The sequence below is a fragment of the Nicotiana tabacum genome, chromosome 6, assembly GCF_000715075.1.
Source record: "Nicotiana tabacum cultivar K326 chromosome 6, ASM71507v2, whole genome shotgun sequence".
NCBI classification, from domain to species: domain Eukaryota; kingdom Viridiplantae; phylum Streptophyta; class Magnoliopsida; order Solanales; family Solanaceae; genus Nicotiana; species Nicotiana tabacum.
In genome coordinates this window covers 17,881,966-17,887,853 of record NC_134085.1, presented here as the reverse complement: position 1 = coordinate 17,887,853, position 5,888 = coordinate 17,881,966, and the positions used below count along the sequence as shown (strand labels likewise).

Sequence of the window (5,888 nt, the reverse complement as noted above, 5' to 3'; positions counted from 1 at the left end):
GTTTTCAAAATTAAAATTGATAAAATCTTGCCTAAGATCATTAATGTCTCAAGAAAGGTTAAATAGATTAGCTATATACAATTAAGAAAGACTTATTAGGAGTTATTGATTATAAAAAAATTATTAAAAACTTCATATCTATGAAACACTAGAAAATAGACTTCAAATATATATATATATATATTTAAAAAGTTAAGGTCCCTCATAAAGTTTTGCTTTAGGCAAAGGCGGAGTCAAGATTTGAAGTTTATGGGTTCAGGAATATAATCTGCTTAAGTTATTAGGTTCTAACTTAATAAGTTATACATATTCGATGAATTTCTTAAGACAAATACATGGTTTGAATAAAAGCTACTGAGTTCGGCCGAACCCATATGTTATGTTGTAGCTCCGCCCCTGGCTTTAGGTCACAAAACTTGTTGGGCCGCCCCAGCTCCTAGGAAGGGTCTAAGCATAGTAGCTGCCTCCAAAGCTAGAGCATTCAGCAATGATAACTATTTAGTCACTCTAATGTGTGTTTCTATTTGTGCAGCCGTTGCCTGTGTAACTGTAGTGCTATTTCCTTGAGCCTATCACATCTTTCGCTTGGTTTGCTGGAATCTCCTATTGTTTCTTTCTACCCATATGTGATATACTAGTGCTGTAAATAGGAACCACAGTACTGCACCAGTGGAGCTTCTGTTGTTGACCTTCTGAGATAGCCAAGATACTTCATTGTCCCAGTGATTGTTCTGTCTAGTAATGCTCATCCAGCTTAGTAGTTTCCCCCATACTTCCTTAGAATATGAAGGTTGGCAAACTGTATCCCAAGCTAAATGATTTCTTCTGCTATTTTCCTTATTTTCATGCCACAAGAAGTTCCTGCATATTCCAGTCGCCATATTAAGGACCTTGTTAGGAAGTAGAAATACTTGGGCCCAGTAATTTTGCATTTCAAATAAGACATTTTTTATGAGTTGCACTCTGTCTGCATAGAATAGGTATCTGAAAGTCCAACTTTTGACTCTTGAAACTATTCTTTCCACCAAAGGTAAACACTCACTAATGGCGAGTTTTCTTGCAGATAGAGGCACTCCTAGGTACCTGAAGGGACAGTGTACCGAGAGTAAAGTAATGATCTATCAAGATGTGCTCTTTAAATTGAGTGGAGACCCCTGCCAGATAGAGCAACTCTTTTCCATGTTGACTTTTAGCCCTGATGCATCAGAGAACTGATTGAAGTGGTCTATCATAAGCTTGATAGATACATAGTCTTCCCTGCAGCACATCAGTAAGTCATCGCCAAAGCATATGTGGACTATTTCCATCTTTGAGCACTTTTGGGTGGTAACTAAAATTCGGATTCAGATTCAGCTGCTTTAAGGATCTGTTTTGGTATTCCATCACTACAATAGATAAGGTGAGATTGGATCACCTTGTCCCAACCTGTTTCTTTGCATTGATTCTGGGAGTCAAAACACCATTTATCAATAAGGAGTAGCTTACAGTGCTCACACATTCCATAATAAGATTGACCATCCTGGTAGGAACCCCATACTCAAGGATTCCTTCCAAGAAGCTCCATTCCACGGAGTCATAAACTTTTCTTATGTCCACCTTGATCATACATCTGGGAGAAATTAACTTCTGTGAGTACCAATTGATCAGTTCATATGCTATGATCATATTATCTAGTACGTTCGTTTCTTCACTGAAAGCTAATTGTGAGGGGCCTACTAACTTATCCACCACTAATTTCATCTTTAGATTTTCCGTTAATATTTTTGTTATGATCTTATATAGTGTTGTGCAACAAGAAATTAGTTTATATTCCTTGACAAATAATGGACTTGAGGTCTTTGGGACCAATGTAACAGTAGTGCAGTTGATCTCTTTCAATAGCTTGCCAGTATCAAAGAATTCTATTACTGCTTTGATCACATCTTCCCCAATAACAGGCCAAAATTTCTTGAAGAACTTAGCCGGATATCCATCTACGCTAGGTGCTTTATCCAAAGGTAACTCTTGAACAACTTGCAAAATTTCCTCTCTAGTCACTGGTAGTAAAAGTTGTTATTGTTGTGCAATTGACAGGCAGAGACCATTTCTTACAATGTTCAGATCAATTCCAGATAAGACTAGAGCTGCTTCTCCTAGTAGTTTTTGAAAGAAGTCCATGAATTCCTTCTGTATTAGTGAAGGATCTGCTAATCTCACATTGGCTCCATTGTATATAGAGGATACTTTATTCCCGGCCTGCCTAGATTTCAACTGTGCATGAGAATATTTGGAGTTAGAGTCACCATGTGCAACCCAAGTAGCCATAGATTTTTGCCTGATGACCTGCTCCTGAATGTTATCCCATTTTTCCAGTTGTAGAAGAGTAGCCTTTTCCTCCTCAATTAGTTATGGATTAAAGTAGTCTTCATTCAATGCTTCCTGGGTGTTTTTCAACTGCTCCCTTGACTTTTTCAGCTTAAGTTCTATAGAAGACATTGCTTTGTGCATATCTCTGGTGGATTTCTCCAGTAGCTTCAACCTCCTCCATATAGATACATAGTGTTATCCTTGAATGTCATGCGCCCAAGTATTATTTACTGCTTCCCTATAACCTTCTTGTTTTAGTAATACATTGAGGAGTCTATATGGTCGTTTTCCCTTTGTCTTTTGACCTCTGTATTAAGGAGGATAAAAGAGTGATCAAAACATTCTGGTAGCATGTAAATGGTCTCAATGTCGTTATAGCAGGTGAACCAATCTGCATTTCCAAAAGCCCAATCTATGTGACTATATATCCTCTCCCCTGCATCCTTTTTGTTGCTCCAGGAGAAGTGATTAGCCCGTTTAGTAAGTCGCCCTACTCTATATCATCCAAGCATTTATGGAAGTCTATCACTTCACTTTGGTGTACTGGTATTTCATTTATCTTGTCCTCAACATGTAAGACACCATTAAAGTCTCCTAGGATAATTCACGGCCCACTCACAACTGTAGTAATGTGCTTCAATTGATCCCATAGATTCTTTCTGTCTGCTAGCTCGTTCATAAAAGTGATGAAGCTGGTAAATGATGAACTCTTATCCTTCACTTGGCAATGAATTAATATAGAAGAAGAATCTAGTGTTGTCATTGTTACAGTGCTGGATCTCTGCCCAATCCAAATCCTATCATTAGGGCAGAAGTGTCTATCTGCAAACCTCCACTCCATACCAAACTTTTTATGAATACTAGGTGCTTTAGGCTTCTTGACCCTAGTTTCAAAACAACCAATCGAATCAACTTTATTCTTATTGAGAAAACTTTTAAACTCCCTCTGTTTAAAGGACTTGTTAAGTCCTATGACATTCCAGGAGCATATAATCATTAAGGTGGGGGAACAATGGTGGAGTTAATTCCCTTCTCTAATCCCTTGATTACTTATCAAATAAAATGAACATTCTTTAAGAACTTTTTCTCCTGATCTTATATATTAGCTTAGCAGCATGGAAGTCACAATAGTTGTAGCAGAGTAAGCTAGAAGATGACCAATCCCTAATCCCTGGGAGTGACCTTTTATAGTACCGTGTGGTAATCCGTTTCATGTATCCTCAAGGCCGCATATTGATTCCTCTTAGCAAGCATATCATGATCAATGAGTTGTTCCTTGCTGTTTTTCCTACCATGGTACACCACAACTTGTTTGCATCTATCACTCACTTGAAGGTGAACCTCTTTAGCCTTCTGTTCCGCATTTTCAGGAACAACTTTGGCTTTATCTTATGTACCTTTACCAGGTTCCTCTTCTACTGCAGTCACATTAGTTTTAGATTTTCACTCCCATATTTCTTTCTTGCTCTTCCTTTTATTCTGTTTCACAGCTACTTGTGTCCCTACTGGTTTATTCATCTAACACTCGCTAGTTAATTAGTGCCCAAAGTGATTACAATCCTGACAGAGTCTGTATTGCCAGTCGTATTCAATAACCTGTTCCCATATCCTACCACCTGGCCTTTCAATAGCAAGCCTCTCAGCATAGTCTGGGTAATGTCAACCTCAACTAACACACGAGCATATGATATCTTCCCACATATTTATCAGTGCAGATTGCCTTACCCCAGGGAGCTTGCCCAAATTCCCCTCCGCCCAACAAAGGTAGATTTTAGCATCTCCTTGAACGATGGATTCCCCCAAATCACGTTGCCAATTAGGGTTGTCTTCCGCCGAAGGATTGCGTATAGGTTTTCGTAACACGCAGCGGAAGACAATAACAATCCTAGGCAGATCTTTTTATGTTTAAAATTTATTTACATGTCAATAGATCAGATCTAAGACGTACCTGGTGAAGAGAGTCTCGTTTCAAAATTTCTTCGATAGTGCGAAGACTCTATGCGTATCCACACCGAGACTGATACTTGCTATCAACTCTTTGATCAATGAAACCCGCGAACAAATTGAACGAAGAATATTGTGTTGAAATTTTTCTCAAAAATCTCAACTCAAATTAGAAGAACAAGAAACACTTTTCTTGTAATTGTATTTTCTCTCTTGGCTTTTTGTTGCACTCTCACTTTCACAAAGTGATTTTTTTTCTCAAGAATTAATTGTCCAGCAAATTTTCTCCATCACCCTTTATATAGCATCACCTACAAACTTTTTTCATACTTGGTTGAGGTAATGATTTACTTAGGGTAAGTTTATTTTTGAAATAAACTTTATGGAAGAAATCGAATCACGTTCCCAAGGGTAACGTGACTGAAGGTATTTTATGCTAAGTCCAATTGGACTTTCACGCCTCCGTCAGCTTGTCCTTAGGGACGTGGATTGTGAAAATTAACTAATATTTTATATTGAAAAATATCAATCCCATTCTTAATGGGTTTGAGCTAATCTCACGTCCACTTTTGGAATTTGTTGTCCATTCCAATTCTAAATTGGATTTCCAAATAACTTTTTATTAATATATTATACGCACACTTTGTGCAAATAAATATTAATTATATATATCATATATATATATATATTTCAACCAAGAGATATAATTTAGTTTTCTATTCCAAATAGAAAATTTCAATTCGTTCACAATATTAATTATAATCTCTATGCTAGCAAAGAGTATAATAATATTTCATTTGGACTAATAACTTTATTTATTTGACTAATTAAATTCTTTAATTTAATTATCAAATAGTAAGTTAATTAATCCTTTAGCAAAGATCAGAACACTCGTTAGTGTGCGACCCCATAGGTTCAATACTAAACCGGTAGTAAATTGATCACATCAATATACTAATCAAGGGTGGCGTCTAGCAACACTCCTTAACGACCGGATAGCATGTAGTATACAATTTACTCTCAAGAACCAGTAGAAGAATAATGTAGTAATTCCTTCTATCCTTATAGCTCTGGATCACCCTAGGATATGGTTCAACTGTCAAATCCTAATAGGCGACCAACTATGTGTTCATGTCAAATATAATCGACCATTGAATGACCTAAGAAACTCTTTTCTTCTTTTCATTCAATTGCCCTGGCCAAGGTCTTAATTTGGTCGTTTATAATTCATGACAACATGGAGCTTAAACTCATTACCAAGAGTTGACAGATTCCATCTTGATCAATCACTAATTCTACAAGCATTTAATCATACCCAATATCCTTTCAACTATCGCCCTAGGGCCATATGTGTCTGGTATCAAAGCACAATAAATAGCTTGTCAATTACTATGACGATCTTAGGTCAAAGGAAACTTTTACATCACATTCTTCAAGAGAATATCCTATTGACAGTTTATGATAATTCTAACCATTAGGAATTATCAAATGAGTCGGTTCAATGATCATATCTCTATATGCATCATCTATCTATGTAATTTAGTTAATGAGATCAACTAATCTTTATCCCATAAAGACGATTACATAATATTGATCTA

The 5,888-nt window shown here is 36.7% G+C and overlaps 1 long non-coding RNA gene across 1 annotated transcript; it reads left to right on the top strand.

Moving 5' to 3' along the window:
• Window positions 1–205: 205 nt before the first annotated feature.
• On the top strand, window positions 206–4,711 carry LOC142181585 (uncharacterized). The gene is made up of 3 exons (XR_012710250.1): window positions 206–980; window positions 1,064–1,997; window positions 2,074–4,711. It is a non-coding gene; the product is annotated as an uncharacterized LOC142181585 (long non-coding RNA).
• The last annotated feature ends 1,177 nt before the right edge of the window (window positions 4,712–5,888 follow it).